Source organism: Apodemus sylvaticus, chromosome 12 (assembly GCF_947179515.1).
Source record: "Apodemus sylvaticus chromosome 12, mApoSyl1.1, whole genome shotgun sequence".
NCBI classification, from domain to species: Eukaryota; Metazoa; Chordata; class Mammalia; order Rodentia; family Muridae; genus Apodemus; species Apodemus sylvaticus.
The window spans coordinates 98,687,403-98,702,632 of NC_067483.1; the positions used below are offsets into that span (position 1 = coordinate 98,687,403).

At 49.4% G+C, this 15,230-nt stretch overlaps 2 long non-coding RNA genes across 2 annotated transcripts; one reads left to right on the plus strand and one right to left on the minus strand.

Moving 5' to 3' along the window:
• Window positions 1–5,575: 5,575 nt before the first annotated feature.
• On the minus strand, window positions 5,576–15,186 carry LOC127697344 (uncharacterized). The gene is made up of 3 exons (XR_007980450.1): window positions 14,985–15,186; window positions 8,797–9,012; window positions 5,576–7,793 (listed from the first exon to the last, which is right to left on the minus strand). It is a non-coding gene; the product is annotated as an uncharacterized LOC127697344 (long non-coding RNA).
• Window positions 11,566–12,479, plus strand: LOC127697345 (uncharacterized). Its single transcript, XR_007980451.1, has 2 exons — window positions 11,566–11,858; window positions 11,962–12,479. It is a non-coding gene; the product is annotated as an uncharacterized LOC127697345 (long non-coding RNA).
• Window positions 15,187–15,230: the final 44 nt, after the last annotated feature.

Consider the following 15,230-nt stretch of genomic DNA (forward strand, 5'->3'; position numbering starts at 1 on the left):
CATAGACATTACAGTCAGAAGAGCTATACACACTTTTTTAAAAAAAAAAATTCTCTGTCAGCAAAATTTAAAACAAACGGTCAAATCTAAGTTCCAGGAAGCAAGAACCTCAAGAAGATTGCAAATCCCATAGGCAACAGTTGAGGGCTGGCTAATGGGTCAGCGTGTGAGGGCTCCTGCCACCAAGCCTGCTGCCTGGGCCCACATTGCTGGAGGAAACAACAGATGCTGACAAATTGTCCTCTGAGCTCCACATGTGCACCATGTGTCGTGAGTGCTGCCCTTCTCTCTCTCTCCCTCTCTCTCCCTCCCCCTCTCTCTCTCCCCCTCTCTCTCTGTCTCTCTGTCTCTCTCTCTCTCTCACACACACACACACACACATGTGCACGCGCGCAAACGCTTTTTCATTTTTGAGATGGTCTAGAACTCACTCTGTAGACCAGAGCCATCTCTCCTTTTGCCTCCCAAGTACTAGGATTAGAGGCACGTGCCAGCTGTGGGCAGATGACATATTTTTGAAGCAGAGGTTGTGTTGACTTCTTGGTGAGGGCAGCCAAGCCATCGAGTGGTTCTTGAAAGGCAGTGGAGTAGGTGGTGCTGTCTCAAAAGAGGAACAGAGAGAAGCAGAAGGAGGGCCAGAGTCACACCAAGGGCTCTGGAATGAGCGCCCGGCCGCTCACCCCAGCTGATAGCTGAGAGGTGGTGGGAAAAACCTTCAGGGCTCATTAGGCCATGGGGGCTCCGCCTTCAGCCTTCATCCCGGGATGAAGATGGTGCGTACAGGAGCAGGCTGTTTGACTTCCCAGCTCAGACTCCCGCTTCTCTCCACGAACACACTGGCTCTTCTGCTCTTCCAGCCTGCCAGGATACATACATGAACATGGCTTTCACCAGAAGCTGGCGAATGCCCTGCCGTGCTCTGGGACTTCCAGAACCCTGAGCAAGATCACAAATTGGGCCACAAATATAGTAAAGGCAATAGGTAGGTTACTTATCCAAGGAAGGAAGTGTAATCATGCCTGCAAATAGGTTACCTAGAAAACAGCATTTATACAGACAATATTTTTTTTTTTTACCAGAATTCAATAAAGAATCTGGACAGTTCTATTGAGAGGCAAAGAGGCTGGGAATTAGCCAGGTTCTGAAGAGTCAGACTACATTAATCAAAAACTGGTTCTGAACCCTCATGGACTCTCCCCTCAAAGGGAATAAAAGAGTCTGGTGTGAACAGAGCCCAGGAGCACAGACTCAGGATGGGCCAGCACGTGCTCCAGTAGGAGCACAGACTCAGGAGCACAGCAGACTCAGGGTGGGCCAGCACGTGCTCCAGCAGGAGCACAGACTCAGGGTGGGCCAGCACGTGCTCCAGCAGGAGCACAGACTCAGGAGCACAGCAGACTCAGGGTGGGCCAGCACGTGCTCCAGCACAATGACAGCTGCGTGAAGTGTTTATAGTAACAGGATGGAGGAGTGCAGATGTGATGACCAAGCAGGAAAATTCATAGAAAGGTAGATGAATAAGGAGACAGGCTTCATAGCACATGTCCTCGATCCCAGCACTTGGGAGGCAGAGACAGGAGGATTGAGAGTTTGAAACCAGCTTGGGATGCCTGACAATACCTTATCAAAAACAAAACAAAACCAAAAGGAGGTAAGACTAATTGTGACAAAATGTTAGTTGTTGGTCATAGATGAACTTCTTCACATGTTGGAAAGTTTTATAGTCAAAGTTTGAATGATAGTCATACATGTATCTTCCTCACACCACACATACTCGCTGACTCAGCAGCAGTGGCCCTAGGGGGCAGGCGGAGATGCCCCACCTGTCCAGTGTGCTCCTGCCACATGACATCTGTGGTAGCTGAGGATCCTTTAGGGAGCGTGAGAGCCAGAGCCCCGTGCCTCTGACCTCTGGAGGGAACATGGGAGTGAAACTCTTTGGCAAGTTCTGTGGAACCAGCTGTTTGCAAGAAATGGTTTTGTCTGCTTCTGGAAACTGCAGTGGAACATGAAGATATTCGCAAACAAGCACAGCCCCTGCCTGGGTGATGGAGTCTGTGTCCCCAGACCAAGCCCAGCACCCCCAGGCTTGCCCTCCTTGGGGCACCAGTGACTTAAAGCTGGGAGCCTGGGCTGGGTCCCCAACAGAGTGAACCAAGGGCGTGTGTCAGCTGAGGCAGCGGGGACTATGAGAGGGGCTTCCCCCACAGAGATCTCGGCCGGAGCTGCATGAGACCGCTAACATGGCAGACCAGACTTTGAATCCTCAGAAAACGTGATTTTCCTAATGAAATTCACTTCCTCTTGTGTGGCTCCGGGAAGGAAATCTCATTATAGTGTTAGAGGAACAGATCTGCTGCCGCGCGGTGGTCGAGGGCTGACTTCAGACTGTAGTAGCATTGGTTAAAGCAGCATGTACATAGTTAAGTTTGTTTACATAGATCTTGGCGGTGTCGCCCAGGCTGGTCTTCTGCTGATTTTGTTATTTTGGAGACAGGAGACTAAGACAGGAAGATGTCAAGTTTGAGGCCAGCCTGAGCTACATAGTGAGAACCTGTCTCTTACTGTCTAATTCGGTTCAGAGATCTGTGCAGCTCCCAGCCACCACACCCGGGAGTGCTGAAAACTTATTTTCAATTTTACGGTGCTAGGGACCCAAGCCGAGGTCTTGGGTGTGGCGGGCAAGCCTCAGTGGGCAAGCCGCTGCCATCGGGTCCATGTCCAGTTTGTGCATTTGCCAGTGTGTTTGCTGACGGGGACAGCAAAGTGCCAGTAGTCCCCACATGCTGCTGACCTCCTGCGATGGGGCAGCATCACACACACACCCCACTCCATCCTCCGTCTTGATAAAGAGTTGGAGCTGAGAGTGGCTAAGCTCCCTGCTGTCTTCAGTGGACATCTGAGCAGGCGCAAAGAGGCCTGGCTCTCGGCTAAGGCCGAGTCTGGACTCAGGCGTCCTCAGCTTCGCACCTCAGCCTCCTGACTGTTCTGTCTCTGTCAGCAGCGCAGCACAAACCAATAAAGGCTGACGAGAAACTTTTCTGAATTCCCCAGGCACCAGGTGTGGCTAATATAAAGAAGTAGAGGCAATTACAAAAGGAAACATGTTTAAAGCAGGTTTCCTTGGTCAGAGTTGTGTGTGCTGTTTGTGACTCCAGCTGCCGGAGCTGGGCTGTGAAGAGTGTTCACTACTCTGATACCAGTTACAAGAAGTGCTCAGTCACTGAACTGATTTCATAAGGTTTCCAGAGGGGCTGGAGAGATGGCTCAGCGGTTAAGAGCACTGACTGCTCTTCCAAAGGTTCTGAGTTCAATTCCCAGCAACTAATCTGTAATGAGATCTGATGTCCTCTTCTATTGTGTCTGAAGATGGCTACAGTGTACTTAGATACAATAATAAACACATCTTTGGGCCGGAACTAGCGGAGCCAGAACGAGCAGAGGTCCTGAGTTCAATTCTCAGCAACCACATGGTGGCTCACAACCAACCGTAATGAGATCTGACACCCCCTTCTGGTGTGTCTGAAGATGGCTACAGTGTACTCATATACAATAAATAAATAAATCTTTTTTGTTTGTACTCATATACAATAAATAAATAAATCTTTTTTGTTTGTTTGTTTGTTTTGAGACAGGATTTCTCTGTAAATAAATCTTAAACAAAATAAAAAAAATAAGGTTTCCAGTGATTTCCTGATAACTGGGTCACTACATTTTAGAACAGCATATGACACATTTAATCCACACATTTGATTCATCCTCTTTTCTCTTTGGAAAAACTAATTTTTTAAAAAAGATTTACTTATTTATTTTATGTATGTGAGTACACTGTTGCTGTCTTCAGACACACCAGAAGAAGGCCTCCGATCCCATTACAGATGGTTGTGAGCCACCATGTAGTTGCTAGGAATTGAACTCAGGACTTCTGGAAGAGCAGTCAGCCATCTCTCCAGCCCAAGAAACGAAAGTTTTAATTGTCATTTTAGTGGCCTGCTAAGCATCACATCAGTCTACTGTCTGGTTTCCTGACCCTGCCTGGGGCAGTCTCAAGAACTACGAAGGCTGGCTGGCACCGGCCCTGCAAAAGATGCAGTGTGAGAATCATTTCAGGCCTCTAGAGAACTCCAGCTCTGTCAGCCCCATCAGACACCAAAACCCATGCCCAGGGGCCTTCTAATGACTTCTCAATTCTAGTCTGTTTAAAATGTATTTATTTTAATGTGTTTTGCCTACATGTATGCATGCGCACCGTGTGTGCCATACCGAGGCCAGAAGAGGGGGTCACAGCCCCTAAAGCTGGAGCTACCCGTGCTTGTGAGCTTCCGTGTGGTTGCTGGGAAGGAAACCTCCATCCTCTGCGAAGCAGCCAGTGCTCTTAACCACCGAGCCATCTCTCCAGCCCCACCCTGCTGCATTAATAAAAGCCCACAAGCCAGCTCTGACTCTAAATCAGGTCAGGCAGGGAACCACACAAAGGCATGGGCGCTGAGAGTGGCTTACTGTTGCCACCGGATTCATGGTCTTCTACGATGGCCTCAAAACCTTACACATGGAGTCTAGGGCTGGACAGATGGCTCAGTGGTCAAGGGCACCAGCACTGGCTGCTTTTCCAGAGGATCTGGTTTCAGTCCCAGCACCTGCTGGCTCACAGCTGTCTGAAACTTCAATTCCAAGGAATCCAGCACCCTTTTTCTGACCTTTTTGGGTACTAGGCACACATGTGGTACACACATATACATATAGGCAGAACACCCATGTGCATAAAATATTTGAAGAAGCCAACTTAGCCCTGCAGTCCCATCGCTCAGATGCATGACTCCCCAGCACTCGGGCTAGGTCAGCGAGGCCATAAGTTCGAGGCCAGCCTGTGATACCCAGTGAAACTCTGTCTCAACAAAGCAGCAAACAATCCCTTCCCCTAAAACTTCTCTGAGTCTATATCCAAGGCACCGAATTCAGTGTGTGACTCCGGCTGGTCCCTGAGCAGACACATGTTGGAGGAATCCTGCTGGTGCCCCTGGTGAAGTGCTGCACAGAGACACAGTGGCTCACTGTGACTGCACCAGTTCAGGTTTGACGGGCAAAGTGTCCACAGCTATTTGTGAGGTCTCGTGTCTACAGGAGCAGCCTCGCCACTCGGTACCCCATACCAGTTCCACACAACCCACCTCTCGGGAGGCATCCCCTAAGATTACAGTCTCATCTGTCTGAGACATGACGAGCTGCTGTAGAGTTTACATTCTGTGAGAAAAGAGGGAGCGCAAGGAGGAGAGAGGCTGATCACACTGAGGGCCTAGAGGAAGACTTCTTGGAAGAGGCGGCTTCGGGATCCTCTTGAATGATGGGAGAACACAAAACCTCTTTCTTTGGAAAGAGGTGTGAGCTAGAGTGAGCTGGAGAGTAAAGGACAGAAGGCCACTTCACCTGAGTATTTTTTTTTCTCCACATAACACTTTTATTCTCTGGGAGTTTCATATCACAATCCCTTCCCAGTTCTTCCTTGTCACCCCCTCCCCACAAAAAGAAAGAAGTAAAAAATAAAAACAAATCCACTTTGTGTTTTCTGTATACTCACTGGAGCATAGTCAAACTCTCAGTGGCCTGCCCCTTAGATAGAATGGCGGCTGTCCCCTCCTGTGCTTCAGTGGCCTGCCCCTTAGATAGAATGGCGGCTGTCCCCTCCTATGCTTCCAGCAGAAGCCATTAGCTGTGGAGAGCCACACTTCAGCGTCTCCGTCACACTTAAGCACGCTTTGGGCTTCTGCCTCTCAGGGTGTACGGACACTGCAGCACGCCGGGTGGCTGGATGGATGAAGTGGACTGACTCCAGAATGGACAGGACCCAGCTCCAGTTGGGAGTGGGGAGGGGATACAGACAGACAGACAGACAGACTCCGAGGATATTAGTGTTACAGCTCTTTCAGGTGAAGGCCTTCGAGGACAATCTTTAATAACACAGTTCTCTTAGACAATTAGCTTGTACATATACCTTTACTCAGGGTGGGCTTATACACAGACACTTCATTCAGAATGAGCCAAGGATTATATAGTTTGGGAGAAGGGGGTGAGAGTGTCCAGGATGCCTCAGGAGCACGGGGAAGAATTCCAGGTGCTGGGCCGCGTGACTGACTGTGTTTGATCACCCGGTCGGGTTCACTGGATCACAGCTCCAAGGCAGGCGCAGAAACAGAGAGGGAGCCCCTCTCCTGCCGCCTCAGATTGAGATTTTAAATCTCAAGGTTCGGGATTTCTGGGGTTTGAACAAGTTCTTCTTTAGCCGATCCATGCCAGTTCCTCTGGCGGCACTGTCCATGCGGCCCACACCGGAGAGTTAGTTCTCCTTGGTGGCTTCTGGTGTAGTGTTACTTTGGGTGGGGGGTGTCATGAAAGCCTACCACGTCCCTCTCTCCACTCTGTCTGCAGTCCTCGATATCACAGCAAGAGTAGCCGCCTTGCTCTCTGTGGTCAGCAGGAGCACGGATCATGGCCCTCCATGTGGTTTCTGGTGACAGCACAGGTCACAAACACAGCTCCCCTGCTGCAGTAGGATCAACGGACCCAAACAAGGCTCTGGGAGGGCTGCCCAAACCACGGACATCTTGTGCCTTCCCTGACCCCCAGTCAGGTGAGGATTGTCAATAATACTCCTTTCACCTTCTGCAGGTGTTTGGGCTGGGCTCCCGGCAGAGGACTCGTCTACACTGTCAGAGCACTGCCAGGGCTCCGTGCGCACCACCATTTAGAAGTGGCTTGGAAAGAAATGAGGAAGCAGGAGGGAGCAACTTGGTGAACTTCAACTTCCTGGAGCTTCTAAGCTGCCCCTGAGAAACCAGAGCGTCTTTGGGGCGGTGGTAGGAGTTGATGTTAAATTGTGTGTCCCAGGCTAGCCTGGGACTCATTCTGTAGAGGAGAATGACCCAGAAGTCATGGTTGTGATGGCAGGCGGGGCTGCACCACACCTGGCCTATGCGGTGCTGGGAACTGAACCCAGGGTTGAGAGCTGCACTGGCTGTTCCCTGTCAGCCTGACACAAAGGAGTCACTTGTGAAGGGAGGCCCTGATGGAGGAATTAGACTGGCCATTAAACTGGTCTGTGGGCAAACCTGCGGGGCATTTTCTTAATTACTGACCGATTGGGGAAGGCCCTGCTCACTGGCTGGTGCCATCCCTGGGCAGGTGGTCCTGGGTGCAGTAAGAAAACAGGCTGAGCAGGCCGGGGAGCGGTGTTCGTCGTGGTCTCGTGGTCTCTGCTTCACTTGCGGAGCCCCGGTTCCTGCCTTGACTTCTCTCACTGATGGATTACAAAGCGTAAGATGAAGTAAGCCCTTTCCTCCCCGGTTGTTTTGTTGTTTATCAGTGCAACAGAAAAGTAACGAGGACATTCGCCTTTTCCCAACTGAGCTGTGGCCCCAGCTGGTGCCAGAAGAACATGGTGCTCAGACATGTCCCTTGCTAGGGCTCCCTTTCCAGGAGCCTCTGGGCCCCTGAGCTGCCCTTCGTAGCCACACTTTCCAGGAGGCCTCGGAGGAGGCCTGGCAGGGAACACAGGAAATCTGTACGGTTTGTCCTTCTTGTTCCCCCATTCATGGAGAAAGTGGCCGGTTCCGGGAGCTATCTGTGTGGCTCTCTAGGACTTCTACTAGGTAGTTCGTGCTTCAGTCACAGGCTGTAAGGCTCAGCAAGAACTGGCCACAGATGATGCAAAGCCGGGTCAGTTTGTTGACCTAGCAAAAAGTCAGGCCAGAGAGCATGTCCCAAAGCACCGGCTTTCAGGGGGGTCAAGTTCAAATAACCTAGGAAAGTGATTATTAGGAAAACAGATCACATAAGGGATGCCTCACAGTGACAGAAACAACAGACCTGGGCAACAGGGCTCAGACACCAAGGACAGAGCATGGCAGATTGCCCAAGACTGGGCATGCTCAGTTCTGTGAAGGTTCTTGGCAGATAGAAGGACTGGCTGGCTGGAGCCTTTCTGTCTCCACTGAGGGGAGAGTAAGAGGAAATATATTTGAAGAACATGTGGGACCAAAAATAATCATGAGAAACTGCAGCGTCAGCGCTATAAACCATAGCCTAGCGGGCATCAACCCAGATAGATTAGACAAACCGGAAATACTCTGCAGAGAGCTCGAACACTTAACACCGTATTGAACAGGAAATGAAAGCTTTTTATGTCCACAGGTGCTGGTTGTGCAGTGTGGGGGGTGGGGGGGGATGCATACAGGAGAGTTGCACACAGACACAGGGCTCGGAAGATACTTCTGAGCTCGGCCACATCAGCGGAGTCTTCTTCCAGAACAAGAACCAAAAGCAAAGCAGGACCAGAGTTCATAAAGTGTTAAATTGGAGTACCAGCGACTCAATGAGATGCCTTCATAGGGAAGTGCTTGTCTTGCAAGATTGATGATCTAGGAGTAGAGACATAAACTTGTAATCCTATCACTGAGGAAACTGAGACAGGAGGATTCCTGGGCTCACTGACCAAACAGCCTGGCCTACATGCTGAGTTCCAGGACAACTGAGAGATTCTGTCTTAAAAAACAAGATAAAAAACATCTGAAAATGACATCTGAGGTACACCTCTGGCTTCCACCTGCATGTGCACACGTGAACATACACACGTGAACCACACACATGTGCTCACATGGAATTTGATACTGGGAAATTTTTCATCTACATATTTGACCTATAATTAATTAAGAACGGAAGAGAATGTTAAATTTCATGATCAGTCTCACCAAAATGAATGGAAAAGCAAATTAATATGATCAGCAAACAAAACTTCGCACTTACTAGATAGGAAAAATAAGCGTGCTAAGCAGGACAGCAAAATCAGCAAAGATGTAGAACTCAGCTGGCAGCACTGATGGACAGACAGCGCCTCTGCTAAGGGTGCCGGCTGCTCTTCCAGAGGGTCCAGGTTTGAGTCACAATCGCCTGCACCGTGGCTCAGGACTGTAACTCCAGTTCCGGGAGATGCAATGCCCTCTTCTGGCCACAGGCATGCACCTGGTACACACATATATATATATACATGCAGGCAAAATAAATCTTAAAAGTTTCAGTATAAGATAAACAAGGCAGAGCTCATTATACATATAAGGAAAGGACAGAAGCTGAGATGAGGAAACATTGTATCTTATGAACTTCCCGGTGCTTTCAGATCACCCCTTATACTCTCTAACCAGCTGCTGTGCTTTTATCAACATGATTCTACGAATCTCTAGTACCTCATTCCAGAGACTAAAAACATAATCCAGCCATGAAAATGCATAATTTAAGAAACACATGACTAATTTTTTATATTCCACATGACATTTGTATGTATGGGGGAGAGGTGATGTCTATAATTTTTAAGAGCTGACGGATTTAGAAAAGTCCCTGCTTTTTTAAAGCACCTATGCTGTAATTTTTCTGGACGTTTCATGATTTCTTTTCCTGTGATTCACGTTGAAGTTCTTAGAACTGGTGGCTTACGAGCTGGGTTCCAGGTGGCAGTGTGGTTTTGCAGCCGGCGACCTGGGCCACCCGACAGTCCAAGCTACACTGACCTATTTCTCTAAGTGAGCCACTTTCCCTTGTGTCACCTGAGATTCCTCACAACTGGTTTGTGTTTACATAACGCTTCTACTGGCCGCAATTCCCTTCAGCTTTTTCACCTTTCCTTGGTTTTGCACATTTTAAAATTTAAAAGTTCTTAATTATGTAAACAGTGTAGAAGGACGTGTGCTCCATCCTCCACAAATGGACAAATCAGGACTTTACCTCTGTTAACTTGCTTACTGAAATATTCTAGTGTGCTTCTAAACAACAGCTGAAATGCCGTATTCAAGTGGCGGGAGAGGCGATCATCAACCCGAGGCAGGCACAGGCTGCTCAGCCCCAGGACCGAGGTTCCGTTCCTGCCTCACCACCATCTGTGACCCCAGGTCCAGAAGAACTAACAACCTGATCTGGGGTCCGGAGCACCAGGCACAGACATACGTGCAGACAGAACACGCACACTTAAAATAATAATAACAGTAAATTTAAGTCATATTCAAGCTTTGTTAAAAGTGTTGCTCTTGTTAACGAGAAACACACAAGGAGATCCTGAGCTCCAGCATAGACACGTGTCTATGCTGTTTTTCACTTAATTCCTGAAGAGAACAAACTCTGTTTTGAAGAATTGTAAACAAGAAGGAACTCAGATGCTTACGGCTCTGTTTGATGACACAGGATTTTCAGACCGGAGGCTTGGGCGTTCAGTTTAGATCTGATTTCCCTTCCACCACCCACATAATTTTGATGCTGGGCTGTGTGGGAGGTGTTTTTGTCTTGGTAGAACATACGCTATTGCATAGTTTAGTACAGAGGACAGTGGAAACATTCCTGGAGGTCATATAACTGGCAAAAGCCGTCTCTACACAAAAGCGTCTGTGAAGCACATATAGGTTCCTGTGTGTGCACTTGCCTGGTTAAGCCTGGCTTTTCTGGGGTCCCTCAAACACTTCCAGTCACCTCAACAGCACTAGACTCGAGGGGTCTACAGAACGATGAGCTAAAAAGAGACAATGGCCTTCCCACTTGTGGTTAAAATATTCCATTTTTTACAAAGTTCATTAACTATTGAAAATGGTCCCCACAGGCGCCTGTGTGACTGTTTCTCCCAGTAGGTGGCGCTATGTTGAGAGGCCACGGAACTTTCAGAAGGTAGGGTCACACTGGTGGTCCCTGCCTCCTGGTCAGTTGTCAGCAGTCCACTGCCATGGACTGTCACTATATTTTTTTTGTGCCATGACCGACTGAAACCTCTGAAGCTTGTAGCATTTTCTCCCTCTCCCCAACCCATGCCTTATTCCATTTTCCGGTCTCTGTGTGGTGTGCCTGTGTGCACATCTTCATGTGTGGAGACATGGGGCCTGAGGCTGAAGCAGAGAATCCAGTCTGGCGCGTCTCACTAGCCTGCTTTCTCTGAGGACCGGTGTCTGCCTCAACGCTGGACCTGTGTACGGGTAGGCCATCACACCCATTCAGAATTTCCGAGGACTCTGGGACTCTGAACTCCAGCTCCATGCCTTGTCTCTCACTTTTAACCACTGAGCTATCTCCCCAGGTCCCTCCAGTGGTTCTGACAGGGACTTTGTTCACTGTGGCAAAAGCGAACAACGCATTTGTGAACATGTCACCAGGTAGACACAGGCAAGTCCACTCTGGGTCAGGCTGGTCCTGTGATAGTGAGGCACTGTGAACTTCCATTCCAAAAGCTCCAGGCAGACTGTCCTTGGACCCCCATCAACTTCCCTCCCCTACCCCAGGTTTCTTGGATCATGGTCCTCATCCTCCGAGTCTCCTTGTTGCTTTCAGTTTGTTCCTAAGACTGAAATATTCATGCAAATGTTGCTGCTATGGTTTGGAAGGGAACCCACCAGCTCCCATTTAGATGCTGGGTCTTCAGCTGGTGTTGCTATTTTGTGAGGTGACCAACATGACCCCATAAGTCAGACCATGCCAAACTTCTGCTCAGAAGCCGTGTGTTTTCCACCTTATGTCAAATAAAAAATGGCCCTGAAGGAAGGGCTTTCACTCCCTTCTTGGCCTCATCTCTAGGTGCCCGTCTCTCCCTCCAGCGCCCCCAGCCCCTGGAGCCCCTGGAGCTTCTTGAATGGCCAGGCACTTCCCGAGAACATTGCTTCTGTGTTGGTGCAGCATGGACCATGTCCTCCAGGTGTCTCCACAGTCTCAGAGAATCTCATTGACCTCCCTGTCTGAAAACACATCATCCACATATAGGCCCTCTCCAGCCCTTGCTTTTATACTCCCATCCTGAGAGAGTCCACATCTAAAGTACTCCAGTGTGCTCGCCTGACTATCCAGTGAGTTCCCTGAGGTGTGGCTCTCCTGCCCGCAGTGGTTGACACACAGTGGCCAGTTTCTGGTAAGTGCAGTGGTCTCCACCTTTGGCTTTCTCTTCCCTAGCCTCACCAGAGGCCCACAGGACTGTCTTCTGAGAAACACCATGAGAGGACACTTACCAGAAGACCAGTTTCCTGAAAGAGAACTGCAGGAGTGAACTGCTCACAGGACTTTCAATCATCTGAGAAGTTTGTTATTGGAAAGAACCATCTTCTGGTGAAGTGAATCAACAGAGCATCGGATCACCAAGCTCTGAACCTACTGCATCTCCTCGCGGAGCCCTGAACCTATGGTGCATCCCCCGCCCCTCAGAGGCAGGATTCAAGGTCATTGTGGTATAAATAGGAACTTGACAAATAATACCAGATCTCTTCCCAATTCAAGGGAAAACACATGAAAAGAAAACAGAGGACTGGAGAGATGGTTCAGCGGGTAAGAGCACCGACTTCTCTTCCAGAGGTCTTGAGTTCAATTCCCAGCAACCACATGGTGGCTCACAACCATGTGTAATGGGATTTGATGCTCTCTTCTGGTGTGTCTGAAGGGAGTGACAGTGTACTTACATTAAATGAATAAATGAATGTAAATAAATAAATAAATAAATACAGCTTTAAAAAAAGACACAGAAGAAGAAGCCAGGCAGTGGTGGTGCACGCCTTTAGTCCCAGCACTTGGGAGGCAGAGGCAGGTGGATTTCTGAGTTCGAGGCCAGCTTGGTCTACAGAGTGAGTTCCAGGACAGCCAGGTCTATACAGAGAAACCTCATCTTGAAAAAGCAAAAAACAAAAAACAAACAAACAAACAAACAAAAAAGAAAACAGAGATTTGAAGCCTGTTTTGCTTTTCTCTCATTCATTCATTCGTTGGTTTTGTGATTTTGAGACAGAATTATGTAGACCAGACTGGACTCAAACACAGATCTATCTGCCTCTACCTTCCGAGTTCTGAGATCAAAGGTGTGTGCCACCACACCAGTTTACTCTGTCTGTCTGTCTGTGTCTTGCTGTGTAAGTCTGACTTGTCTGGAACTTGATATATAGACCAGGCTGGCATTCATCTTGGCATTCTAGTGTGGCCAAGAACTTAGTGCCATGCTATAAATAGGATTATGGATATATAATAAATAAATATTATAAATAAATAGAATTTTATTTTATAAACATGGAGTGTGTAAAGAAGTCAGCATCAACCTTCTCAAGAAGTTTAAGAAAGCATGTGAAAGAGATGACAATTCTAGGTCCTGGAAAGATGGCTGGGGTTGGAAGAAGAATACTTACTGCTCTTGGAGAGGACACAAGTTCCATTCCCAGCACCCACATGGTAACTCACCATTAACTATCTAGAACTCCATTACCCTCTTCTGGAGCCCAATACCCATGTGGTGTACAGACGTATACAAAGGGAAAGAAACCATTCCATGCTGGGCGTGGTGACACACACCTTTAGTCCCAGTGCTCAGGAAGCAGACCTCTGAGAGTTCCAGGCCAGCCCTGGTCTACAAAGTGAGTTCCATGGCATCCAGGGTTGAACACAGAGAAGCCCTGCCTTGAAAAACCCCGAGGTGTGTGTATGAGTGTGTGTGTGTGGGGGGGGGGATGTGAGGGGGTAAGGGTAGAAAGGAAAAGAAAAAAGAAGCAATCCCATAAGTAGACTAAGCCAATATCAGTCTGCTGCTGGCCCTGGCCCCAGGCTCTGGGGAGGACCCCAGAGGACTCGGAATGTGGTAAAGCTTACCAAGAACAGGAAAAGAGCCCACTAGAGTGACACAGGAGTGCACTGGTATGTCAAGGATCACCTCCGTTCTTAAACATAGGAGGAGGAAATGTCTTAAACTTATGATCACTTGCCCCTAAAGTTTCTTATTTTGCTGGTCTTTGGTTCTTTTGAGATCGTGTCCTGCCATAGCTCTAGCCCAAGCTCTACAGTAGAACTGGAAACCCTTCCTCAGCCTTGTGAGTGGAGAAACTGTAGGCTTAGGCTACACCCAGTTAACAGAGTCCTTTAATTTTCAAGGACAGAGGTCCTGGGCTGACCCACACCAAGTGCAGGATGCACTCACTCCTGAACACTGAACACTGTGTGAGATGTGGTTGTCTCTGTCTCTGTCTCTTCTATCCCCTCTCCCCCACGGAGCACGCACGCACACACGAGTGTTGTGTTGTTGATAGAAGAGGGTCAGAACTAAAACTTAGGCGGAACCCCTAGCATGGAAAAGCTCTGCTGGTAATGTGTGGTACCTGTACACTGGCTATAGATAGCATGACCTACCAACACACATGGCCTTCTCTCCTCGTGCCTGAAGCCCTCGAAGGCAGGTCCGAACAAGCTCCTTTCTCGAGGCTTACATCTTAAATTCTGGCACAGAGTCATGAACACTGGGTGGGGACTCAGAGGGGCCACCTCTCCCACCGCCCAGAAGCCAGGAGGCCCAAATGAACACACGAGAAAGGCTACTCTTGTCTGGTTCCCACCCGTCCCCTCAAGTTCTCGGTTAGCTTTCCTCCACTGTGCACAGACCACAAACCTGCAACCGCTAGGGGTTTTTGTTTTTTGTTTCTTTTTTTCTTTGCTGGACACAGTCATCTTGACTTCGTATTTTAAAACCTGGCAGGCAAGTGCAGAAGGATGAGATATGTCTCTGCCTAGTCTGGCATAAACATAGCAACCATGTATTTTAGTCTTTAGTAGGTATCACCTTAATCTTGAAGAAGCAAAAGCAGTTGGCCATGGGACCTTAGCACGGCCTGCCCAGATCCCAGAATGGGTAAGGATGGCCATCTAGCCTGGCAGATACTTTTCACCTTTCGGCTCACACCTCCTTTCACCGCTCCCCGCCCCCCGCCCCGCCCCCCCCATAAGAATTCACCCTCCGAGTCACCTCGCCCCCTCCCTCCCACTGGACTAGTCGAAGCTGTGGTGGAAAAGCCCTGAGGCTCCAGCTGCCCGGTAGTGGGACACTCTCCGCCGCGGTCCCTGACCACTGGTGCCACCGATCCAGGTGCCACATCGCCGGGAATAAATTCCCCCCATCGCCGGTGACCCACGCTGGGGCGCGAAGGGGAGAGTGAAGCCACCTAGCCACTCACTGGTGCTTCTCACGCGAACTTCCCAAGAGCCGGAGGACCTTCCAAGGTGGCGCCGCGCCAGCACCCCGTTCCCACCCACTCGGGGTCTCCTCCGTGGGTGGGCTTCGGTGCTGCCTCGTGACTTCCAAGAAGAGTCGGGCCCTTAGCGGAAAGCAGCGACTTGGGTGGGATCCTGGACCCCGAGGTGCGGCTAGAGGGCGGGGAGAGGAGGAAGCAGGGGCGGGGTGGGAGTTGGGGGCGGGGACA